Source organism: Rattus norvegicus, chromosome 1, assembly GCF_036323735.1.
Source record: "Rattus norvegicus strain BN/NHsdMcwi chromosome 1, GRCr8, whole genome shotgun sequence".
NCBI classification, from domain to species: Eukaryota; Metazoa; Chordata; class Mammalia; order Rodentia; family Muridae; genus Rattus; species Rattus norvegicus.
Window position 1 is genome coordinate 162,637,725 of NC_086019.1, and position 12,374 is coordinate 162,650,098.

The 12,374-nt window shown below is 44.0% G+C and overlaps 1 protein-coding gene and 1 pseudogene across 4 annotated transcripts in view; one reads left to right on the forward strand and one right to left on the reverse strand.

The window, feature by feature from the left end:
* Uvrag (UV radiation resistance associated) overlaps positions 1–12,374 on the reverse strand; it is a 257,835-nt gene that overhangs the window by 41,211 nt on the left and 204,250 nt on the right. The gene's annotated exons all lie outside the window — the stretch shown is intronic.
* On the forward strand, positions 10,845–10,969 carry LOC120100452 (small nucleolar RNA SNORA17; annotated as a pseudogene).

Genomic DNA, 12,374 nt, shown 5'->3' on the forward strand with positions numbered 1-12,374 from the left:
TGGGACCCTTTAATTTTATGAAACATGCACTTTAGTTTTTAAGAGTATGAAAGCAAAACTGGATATTCCTGGTCTACTACATCATGTTAACAAGCTAGCATAGATCTGGGAACACACAGAAAAAACATAGCAAATCTCCACTGAATTTATTTCAAACAGGAAAGGATGCTGACAATTAAAAACAAAATATAGCCAGTACCTCAAATCCCTGCACAGGGACGGCCCTGAGCAGCTTCCTGTATTCACGGCTCCCTGCCCAAGGCCATTCCAGGGAAGAAAGTCACAGAAGTGAAGAACCATGGGAAATTCCAAAACCCATTGTGGGGCAGGGGTACTGTTATGGATGTGATATCAGTATTTATGGAATATGTAGTGAAAAGAGCTAAAAGCATGTAGGCTTGTAGATCTAAGGAGGGCACTCATAATTCAACCTATCTTAGACAGTAGCAGTAAGAGGTCACGATCTCTTCACAAATCCATAACCAGGCGAGATGTTGCTTCTGCATTACTTAAGCCAGGCTGGAACACCCATGCAGAGTGGATGTGGCTGGGCAGAACTGAAGGGCGCAAGGCCATTGCCAGGCATGGTCTCTGACATGTAGCAAGAGCTCATCAAGTGCTGAGAAATGGGTTGCAAAGTGAATAGACCCAGAAATGGGCTTGAAGACCGTGACAGAATGCTGACTGAGAGGATCAGGCCCTGGTGCTGAAGGATGACAAGGGCACCAGTTTCCTCACCAGTGACATGACTGGCTGATGCACTGAATGGAGGGTTTCAACCTGCAGGCAGGCAGGCAGGCAGAACACCAGTCAGGAACCCCACAGACCGTGAAAAAGAAAAGCTTGTTTTTGAAAAATGTTATGATCTGGTTCTGCTTTTGTGTAATTACCTAAGCTGGACCAGCACTCACTCTCGAAGTACCACTGACAGCAAACAAGGGGCTTGTGATGAAGCATCAACAAGCGAACGCCTCCTTCACTGAAAACATCGTCATGGGGAGAAAGAGCAGCTCCTGAGCTGAGCAGCGTCTGCTGACACGCCGATTTACATCTGGAGTAAGTTCCTAATCAGACTGCAGACACACACTGCCCTGCAGATCACACTGGCCGCCTCAGAACCACTCTTGCCTCGATGCTGTGTAGTGAGAAAGGCAGGCTCTTGGCTAGCTAACAGTAACCACAGGCTAGTGGAAAGTGGGTACAGATGGAACTAATATTTATTATGACTATGTTCTAATGATTTACATTTATATACTTCATTTAATACCTCATTGATATATACCCTATTTTGTATATACAACGACCCTGTGTTGGTTGTATTACTGTTCTGAACTGAGGTTCAGAGGGCTTCTGTGCTGTGTACAGGCGAGCATGAGCATGGGAGCCATGCTGTACATCCCTCACACCTATTGCAGAGTGTGCAATTGGCTGATGGTCCAGCTAACGCTCGGGATCTGCACGGCGCTCCAGTGCCTCAGCCAATGATTGCTTGGCAGAGATGCTCAATAAGGCCTGTGCTACATGGACGACGTCCTCCACGGGCAGCTGAACTTGAGGGCTTCTGTGAATTTGGATGGATCTTTCTCAGGGTTGATCAAGGCCCAAATTCTTCCTAACTTGCCCTCAGCTTTCCTGATCTCCTCTGTAGACATCCGACATCCATTAGACTTTCCCACCTTTAACACTCTGCTCCAATAAGCTGTTTTGATGTGTACTCCACTCCTGGAATCTGATGTGACTTGATACAGTCAGTGAAAGTGAATGCTAGTATTGACTTGTGGAATGACTTAGCAAGAGAACAGCAACGGGCAGTTGCCCTACAGTGAGCCTGTGCAGCACTTCACAGTAGGGAATCCTGATACAAAGTGCAAATTCAAAAGGCTCTCTGCACACGGCCCAATTCTCCTGCACCTGGGATAACATGCAGGGACAGGGATTCAAAGCCTGAGGGAATGTGTAATGTGCTGGAAGGGAGAGAGAAGGGCACGAGCTAGCAGGTTTGCAGAGCTGTGGCTTCCTGTATGAAGAGCTGTGTGCATAGCTCTGCAAAGCAAAGTCAAAAGTGAAATAGACAGGTGTGCATGGCACAGAATGCAGTCCCTGATGGGTTCCTCAAACGAGTCACAATGGAGTCAAGAGGCTCAAAAGGAGATGATAATAAAACCCAAAGACATTGCCTGAACAGCTACTGTGGTAAAACTGATGCAGTAGGGAAAATGTAATCGTACATGGATCCCCTGGGGCTGGAGTTAACAGGCATTCATGAGCCTCACTGATGTGGGTGCCAGAAACCAAACTCAAGTCCTCTTTGAGAGCGGTGAGCATCCGGAACCAGACTCCCTAGCCTCTAGACTATTTTCTTCTCTCGTTTTCTTTTTTAAAAAATAATTTATTACTTTTTATTTTATGTATATAAGTGTTTGCCTGCATGGATGTCTATGCAATACACACATACATGGTATTCACAGAGGCCAGAAGAAGCTGTTGGATCTCTTGGAACTGGACTTACAGATGGCTGTGAGCTGTCATGTGGGTGCTGGGACCTGAAACTGGGTCCTCTGCAAGAACAAGTGCTCTTAACCACTGAGCCATCCCTGCAGCCTCTGCACTGTTTTTCCTAAGAAGAAACTTTTGTATCACTCTGCCAATACCCAGAACCTAGACTAGTACATTCAATGAGTGCTTTCTGGCTTCGATGTCCAAGTACACAAACCTCAGTGTATATTCTATGCTTCAGTTTAAAATCAGAAAAGCAAGATACAAAGTATAGAGAAACTAGGACAATACATTTTGTTTGTAAAACAATTATACAAAAGATATGAATTAACTTTTAAGATAAATAAAATGAGGTGTATCATAATGGCTGTGCTTTAGGAAGGGGTAAAGGATCAAAACGACAACATAACAATGATGTCTCTGCTGCTCACAGTAACATCTCACTAAATGTCTTAGACCGTGACTAAAAGCCTATGTCCTCTTAGCCTCTTATACTTGGTTATTACTGCCGCCTTTATGGAAATAAATAACAAAGCCCCAATGGATGACGGAAAGTGCATTAGTGTGCGTGTTATCTCTTCTGGTATGGATGTAATGGGCATCTTAATAAGGAGATATAAACTAATGTCACTGATTAGAACATGCATCCACTCACAGCACCTCACATCCTCCAGTGGGGCCTGGCGGTCTTGTCTGAGTGGAATTACTATAAAGCAGATGATGAATTAGGGCAAGGGGCAGAGGGACACATAAATGTGCCTCAGAGACAAAGCAATTACATTCCAGAACATCACAAGCTCCAAGTCAACACACAAGACAGAGCAGTGACCTAAGGCAGTCCTGCCAATGTGGGATGCCCATGGCCCAGCCCTGGCTGGGACTAAGCTATTCTGACTGCTGGGACATGGGCTTCCTTGGTTGGAATAATCTGAAAGCAACATTTACATGTTTTAGTCTCTTTTAATCTCCAAAATACCATGAAGTGATGTTTATCAGAGTTAAGACACAGGCACATTCCGCTTGGATGATTTCATTCTCAGGGGACCTTGTCATTATGAGGGCATATTAAAAGAAAGCAAGGCTTCACAAGCCTTCTAGAAGAATCCTAAGTGACATTACATATGAAATCCAAAAAAAAATTTTTTTGGCTTAGCTATACAAAGTAATTTCCTTCTTGTGGTTAGCTTAGCGGTCAGAGTTCAGCCGTCTTTGGATAGAGTGACCACCGCAATTAGTATGTGACTGGCACAGAGGCAGGCTCTCCCACTCTCTTGTAATTAGCTTTGATTTCAGTGCTGAGCACGGGGATTGACCTGTGAGGAGCAAATGCCCACAGACTCATTTACCACCAGGATTTTGGGAAATCCCACACATTTGTCGGAATGCTGGAAAGACATCTGTCTAAAACCCAGTCTGCTCATCTGTGGACAGCCTGCTCTATCACATACTCTCAGATGTTCCCAGATGCCGTGGCCAGCATACCCCTCCATAGTATAGAACACCAGAAATACACCACACAGATTTGCTTCAGTCACTTTAAAATTTCTTTTCCACCAAAAATTAGTCCAGGCCTGCTTCCACACTAATACACATAAGTACCACAGGCAATTAGGTCTATAGAATACACATATAAAGCCTACTCTGCCTACAAATATGCTATTGCAACCAATGAAAGCAGCCATACTTGCTTGTAATGCTAAGATAATGAAGTGCTCTACTTCTGAATTATTTTTCCTCTGGGGTACATGATAATAAAACCATGCCTTTACCATGGCCCATGGCATCCTCAGACCAGACAAGTATTCAGCCGACACAGTGCTGCACACACCCTTACATTGCTGTACACAGACAAGCATATAACATACGACATACAGTTTAAAGGATCAAGATAAGGTAAACACTGTGCAGCACGACTCAGTCTACAGGAAGAAGTCACTGGGTCCCAAAGGGTCCCAGGAACCCCTTTTTGTGTTAACTCTTTCCCTTCCCCTCTGGTAATCCAGCCTCATTCCTAAACAGCACTGCTGATCCGTCTGGATCTGAACTGAACACTGCAGCAATCTTAGCACCATCCTGTGTGCTTTGCCACTGGGCAGTCAACGTCCTCGTCACTGCGTGGTTTTGTGGTGGCACAGTATACCATACGCAAACATGCCACGATTAGTGATGGACACATTACTGATAGATTTCAGTCTGTCTTTAGTCTTTGGCTTAAATGACTATTGCTACTATAAACACTCACATGTACAGATGTTCAACTTCCCTGGACAGAGCCAAATTATTATTATTCTTTTTGAGACAGGGTTTCATGTATTCCAGGTGGGACTCAAACTTACTATGTTAGCCAAGAAGTTACCTGAACTTCTGATTCTCCTGGCTCCACCTCGGGATTACAGACTTGCTAGAGCGTGCCAGCTTACTCTGTGCTAGCAATGACATCAACGCTTCATGAGCGGTAAGCTACATTTTTCAGCCACCTAGATTATGTTTCTAAATGATCATTTTCCTATACCATCATGGAGAGATGTCTTAGCAGTTAAGAACAGTGGTTGTTTAGCCCAACAATATTGGTTCAATTCCCAGCAACGACATGGCGTCTCACAACTGTCTGTAACTCCAATTGCAGGGGATCTGACACTCTCTTCTGGCACTCACTGTATGCTTGTGTTGTACGGGTAAACATGCAGGCAAAATATCCATATACATTTAAAAAATTAAAGAGTTACCTATTTTTATTTTGTGTCTGTATATGTGTATGCTCCTGTGTGTGTGTGTGTGTGTACGTGTACACGCACGCGTGCATGCATGCTAAATTGTGTATGTGCTCCAAAATCAGGGAGCAAAACAGCACTCACAGAGGGAATGAAGAACATTTATTTCAGAGACACTGAGACTCATTTGTGTCACCTTGAGGGCTTGAGGCCCTAGGCTGCCTTGCAGGGCACCCTGGCAACAAGAGAGGACTGTCACTTGTAAAATTGAACACAGTGGGACAAAGATAGAGAACTTTAGTTTTAAAATCAAATTTTAGATTTAGTCCTAAAGCCAAAACCACTCCATGGCACACTGGAGGCTATAAGCCCTGTCACATAAAAACATGGGACTCAAGGCTTGGAGAGAATTTGCTGATATGAGGGCCAGTCAAAGTCACAACATTGACCAGTGAGTGACATTTGTGTTCCTGGCCACATATATTGCCAAGTCAAGCCGGTCCAGGGTATAGTGCTATACTTCAGAAGGCAGAAAAAAAATACATTTATCTTTTCAATTCTGTTATGAATTAATGAATCCTAGGGAGCAAAGGGAAGCTCTTTGAAGTGGGTGGACTTCTGCATGTCTTGGCACACCTGTCCCCTGATGCTAGAAATCACACAGTGGTGAGCCCTGCAGAAGGAACCCTGTACCCCAGTTCCCTGTCACTAACAAGCATTTCTACCAATTTAAGAATGTCAAAAAAAAAAAAGTCAGTAGGCCTCAGTTTTAATTTAAAGAAATTAAAGCCAATTTTGCATATACTCATACATGTATCACGGTGTACTCAAGCCAGTTATTTCTGACTTCTATGCTGAGTGTAACTCGCAGAGTCTAATCTGCCTGCTTGATCCCTCCAGTGCCTATCTCCACTCATGTTTTCATTTCCATAAGTAGAACGAGGCATTTTGTAGCTTTTGCTTTAGTGTATACCATTTTTTTTCCCGAGGTAACTGTCAGTCATTATGTAGCCCAGGCTAGCCTCAAGTTCACAACTCTCTTGCCTCAGCCTCCTTCACATCAAATTTTAGATTTAGTCCCAAACAGCCTGACTTAATTGCTCACGAGTTAAAAATATTATATAGCCTATTATAGTGAATAGAAAACATACTGCTCAAGGTTTTTAAGGAGAATCCTAGAGCCATCTCCAGGAAGTGAGGGGAGTGGCTTCAGCCTCCTGCTGGAGGAGGCTGCCATACTGCAGGCAGCGAGGACGCTCACCTGGGCTGCTGGTGGGGAAGAGGGTAAACACAGGCTGGCATAAGTCAATTGTCAGCAGATTCCACGAGTAATTTACAAGGCATAGGTATTAATTCAGAACAACATTTTGGGGACTCCAAATAGCCTGGATATAACCTTTTTTTAAAAAAAAGTATTATTTATTATTTTCTTTCTTCTTTCTTTTCTTTTCCTTTCCTTCTTCCCCCTCCTCCTCTTCTTCCTCTTCCTCCTCCTCTTCTTAAGACAGGAACTTATAACCCAGGCTGGCCTTGAACTTAGAGAGATCATCCTGCCTTAAGATTCCCGAGTGTTGGCATTAAGGTCTGCGTTACCATGCCTGGCCTAGATATTTAGTCTAGCACATATGCAAATAATTCAGTGGAAGAATAAAGTAACACTAGAAATGACCTAAATGTCTACCAATAAAGAAGCTGTTGAGGGAACTATGTTATATGCACATTACAGGACAACCTTTCCATAGCTCTACTTACCAACAGAAACTGCGTCCACAATACAGCTAAATGGAAAAACAGCAGAAAGGACAACAGACTGCACGACCTAAAACTACTTATCTAAAATTGTATCTAGCTTAACTGTGTGCTCTGAGCGCCCAGGAGCTGAGGCAGGAAGCTCAGGAAGGAGCTTGAGGCCAGTCTCATCTATACAGACATGAGCCATGTCTCCATATTTTAAAAGGCAGGCACACTGTGTCGGACTGCTCAGGGCGAGTGCCAGTAGCATGACAATTACCAATTCTAAGCTGTTATTCTATAAGCCGCAAGCTACACGGCCTTATAAAGCACTGCTTTATAAGACTCTATAAATCTCTATCCTCCTGTCTCAGCCTTGTGGGTGCTGGAATTGTAGGGTGGACTACTATGCCAGCTAAGTGCTTAACCATTCAGCTCTGCTGCCTCTGAATTAGTTAATTTTAATCTAATTTTTGGCTGTTTATGTACTAAATTTACATTAATAAGAAACTAATTTTATTATCATTGGAAACTCAAGCTTATAAATTTTAAAATGTTCTTCTTTAATGAGTACCAGAGTTCAGATATATCATTCTTTTGGAGTTTATTTCTTCAAATACCTTATGTTTAAGTTATGCTGGTCAGCTTGATGCCAACTAAAATCAGACCAAATTCATTTTTCATATGGTTCATAATTCATTTCATAAGGCTCAATCAATCACAAAAAAATAGAGTTAGGAATCCTATCTCTGAACCAAGCACTAGATCCTCTCAGTTGAGAGGCATTCTTTGCATAGCTTCCCCCAGCGGATGTCACTGATGTGGGGCTTTGAAAAGCCAACTTCACAGAGTAAGGCCAGTGTGAGAGGGTCGAGGAAGGATGTTACAGATGCTAAGCCGAGCAAGATGCTACATTTACACCTGAGCTCCCAAACACACAAAAAGGGAAAGGCCTCTGCCCCCCAGGGCTAGAGTGGAAGGAGTACACCTCCACCACCTGGCTGTGTAAATGTCCGTGGCTGTCAGCTAGGAAGAAGGTAGCAAGCACAGTCCTTGCTCTCAAAGCAAGATGGCAGGCTCTCCATGCCGCGCTCACCTAATGGCTCTGTGACTGAGTACAAAGGGCTCTGTCCGCAGACGTCCAGCTTACGCAATGGTCAAATTGGAGAACAACACCAACACTCACAGCGGTCAACCAAATAAGAGTCATTAGATAAACAAGCTGAATGGCTACCTCCTAATAATTTATCTTCAAAGGGACCTTTGTCTAAAATATACCAAGTTCTCTTCCAATTCAATAATAAAGACAAATAACCCAACTTAAAAAATCAGCAAAGGTCTGCATAGGCACCTCTCCAACGAGGATATACAAACAATGGGTATGGACCCGAGATGATCCCGGACACCCTAGCCAGTAGAAAAACTCTCATCAAATTATACTGTGAAAATCATCCCATAGCTAGTGGGAAGGCTATACTAAAAAAGACAGAAAATATGAGGTCAGCCTGGTCTACAGGGTGAATTCCAGCCAAGGCTACACAGAAAGCCCCCGGTTTAAAAATAAAAAAGAACAGAAAATAGCAAGTGTTAGCAGACATGCAGGGAAATTAGAAACCTGGTGCAGTGTTGGCAGGAATGTAAAACGGTGTAGCCATCAAAAAATGTCTGATGATTATTCAAAACATCTAACGTAGGGAGACATAACTCAGTAGTAGGGTGCTTACTTAGCATGTATTAGTCCCTGGGCTTGATTCTGAGCACAGTGGGAAGGAAGGAAGGAAGGAAGGAAGGAAGGAAGGAAGGAAGGAAGGAAGGAAGGAAGGGAGGAGGGAGGGAAGGAAGGAAGGAGAGGAAAAGACCAAACACAATTATACGGCTTAGCAATTCTCCCGCTAGATATATACTTGAGGATAATGAAAATATGTGCCAATAAAAACTTATATAAGATGTTCACAGCAACAATATAATAATAAACAACTGTGTGTGCCTGTCACCTCAGTGTTTAGGGGAGGCAGAGCCAGGGGATCCTTGGGGCTTATTGACCAGCCAGCCTAAAGAAACAGTGAGCTCTTTCAGGACCAGTGAGAGACTCTGTCTCAAAAAACCAAGGGGGAGAGCAATGGAGAACACCCAGCACCGACTTCTGGCCTCCATGTGCACATGAACAGGCGTCTCCGTCAACACACAAAGCTACTGCACATATACTTTAAGTGGGTGAATTATAAGGCGTGTCAATTACATCTCAGTAAAGTCTTTTTAAGAATTTTAAATATGAACTTTCACTATATTATTGCCAAATTTTTGTTGGCAGCATGGTGGAGCATTTTGACTATGAAAATGTCCTTGGAGCGCTAGGGCTGCAGCTCATGGCGGTGTGCTCAGAAAGCACTTGTGAGGCTCCATGTTCAATCCCCGGTACTAGTGAAGAAAAAACAGTCTTTGGAATGTGTGCTCCTAAGAATTATAAAACACAATGCATGCTCTCCCCGTGTCATGTAGATTGGGGAAGCATGTGTGGATTTAAGTGGCTGACAGGCAGGCAATGATCCCTCTCAGCAGCCATGTATGTTGGGTGCCAGGGACAGTGAGTGTTAGAGAATGACCGGGTGTGGTGCATGTCCTCATAGGCCATGACTTATTTAAAAGGAGAAGGTATTTTCACTTTCTGTAAAGTCTTAAAATAATATGTAGGGGCAGAGTAAGAGGAAGCCCTGAGCTCTAGAACATGTGATGCTGTAGTGAGCACCGGTCCTCAGTTTTTTGTTTTTTGTTTTTTTTTTTTTTTAATTTTATATATCCGAGTACACTGCTGTCTTCAGACACACCAGAAGAGGGCATCAGATCCCATTACAGATGGTTGTGAGCCACCATGTGGTTGCAGGGATTTGAACTCAGGACCTCTGGAAAAGCAGTTAGTGCTCTTAACCACTGAGCCATCTCTCCAGCCACAGTCCTCAGCTTTTAATTGTTTTAGTTACATCTTGGCACAGAAATTAAAGTCTATATGGAAGTCACAGAATGGCCTACATTTTAAAAAAGGAATAATATTCACCAAACTCGTGTGAATACTTAATCTGGACTCTTTGTCAATGTGACAGGTTTGGGAAACATCAGAGATTAGCGCAGGCAGATCCATATCTTTAATGCCAGATCTGGAAAGCACGCAGGTATGAAATGGGCTATCAGACTGAAATCATACCAAAGTCCTTACAGTCACCTGAACGTAGGGCATCAGTGCTATTTGTAAAGTATATCCACAGAGCATTAGGTCCTCAGCCTCTCAGCTTCTGGGGATGAGAGACGAGGGTCTGTGTTAGAGAAGCCAAAGCCATGGTGGTGAGCTCACGGAGAGCTGCTGACTCTTGGCCCTGTGCTGTGCTGCAGTGCCCGAGCCCACACCAGTAGGTCTGGTCTCATACAAAGTTTGACATCTAGGGGCTGACACACATCTTGGTTATAATTAGCATGAGCTTTCGTAGGAAGTTCGGGTAGCTATGTTGTCTAGGTCTCACAGGTCCTTTATAATTATAAAATCAGTTAGGACTCCAGTTTATATGGGTCACGTATAAGTTAATATCTGTCTTATTGGAAATGAGAATCAAAATAGACTTTAATTATTAATTCATTAAAAACCTAAAGAGGTGCTAGAGATTTGGCATTTGCTGCTCTTATCGAGGTCCTGGGTTCAGTTCCCAGCACCTGCATCAGGCAGCTCACAACAGCCTGCAACTCCAGTTCTGGGGGGACTGAAGCTCAATGCTTGTCCAAATCTGAGCACACATGGCATACTTGTACAAACACATAGAAATAAATTTTAAAGAAACAACAGAATAAAAGATAAAAAAGAACAGAAATCTATTATCAGTATGACGTTAAATTAAAGCAAGCATTTTTCTTTAAGATGACCCTGCTCCTAGAAGCATTGTAGGTGTGGCTGCTGTGTCATGTGTGTGTCAGGCGGCAGAGAGGACAGGGTATATCTGTGCCTAGTGTTGACTGTGAACATCCGAGAAGCTTAACATTTCCTGAAAAAAGCGAGCCTGGGGTGACCACAAGCCTGGTGCTGGGGGCTTAGATGGAATTAGCCATGAGGTTGGTAGTCTGAGGCTGTAGCGGTTGCGGTGGCTCCCAGGAGTGGGAGCCAGCCGGACACTAGAGAACCCTGCTTGGACTGAGGACTCAGTGAGAGTGAGCTAGAGACAGAGAACCCTTCTCACGGGACCACTGAGCGAGGTCGGCAGACAATGCCTGAGCTGACCCTTGCCTGGCTCCATATTGCATGGATGGGGCACAGCACTACTGAGATGACCTCAGACACCCAGAGACCCAGGGCACCTCTAGAAGGAACAAGTGGTGGAGAAGTAGAAGAGAGAGACACATTCAACAGAAGTATGTGGACACAATCAAGATAGGCAGCAAGTGACAGGAATGAACAAATCTAGTCATCCCTAGCTTCCTTCCACCGGGATTCAGAATTAGGCTGAATTAGGTTTTCCCTGTGCTCCCTAAGACCCTGCGAGGTGCTGGAACTTCCCTCTGTCCTGTTAATGCTCCTTCTGCACACACCTTCTTTTACTAGAAAACAAACAAGTCCTTTCCTACCCCAGGGCCTTTGTGCCTGCTGCTCCTATGGCCTTAGGCAACTTTTGGTGAGCTTATCCTTGAACAGCTGGATTCCTGTCATCACTGCCTTAGCCCAACAAACACTTCCTCAGAAAGGCTTTTTTAGAAACTTTTTATTTTGCATTATCATAGTTAACCTTTAGCACTTCACTTACTATAATCCAAATGCTTTTATTTACTGTATGCCTTTCCCCATTCAACTACAAGTCTAATGAAGTGGGAATCCTTATTTCTTGGTAGCACTGGACATTAAATCCAGGGCCTTGAAGCTTCGTAGGCATGGGTTCTATCAGCTGAGCTATATCCCCAGCCATAGAAAACCTCACTTTAAAAATCAATACTAAGTATACTGTGTTTATAAATATTTTTGGGGAAAGATTTATACGATCTGAAGACAAAGGGGTTTGCAACCCCATAGGAAGAACAACAATATCAACAAGCAGACCCTCCAGAGCTCCCAGGGACTAAACCACCAATCAAAGAGTACACATGGGGGGGGGGGGGACCCATGGCTCCAGCTGCATATATTGCAGGGGATGGCATGTCTGGCATCAATAGGAGGAGAAGCCCTTGGTCCTGTGAAAGCTCGATGCCCCAGTGTAGGGGAATGTCAGGATATTGAGGTGGGAGTGGGTGAGTGGGAGCATCCTCATAGAAGTAGCGGGGATGTGGGAGGGAGGATGAGAGAGGGGGAAAGGGTATGGGACAGTGAAAGGCACCCTGGTTCCTGGTTGGTAGAGGCTTGAAAACACTGGTGACCCTGAAAGGGACGGTTTCCTGACTCCTAGGAAACCAGGTCCATCACTAGCTGCA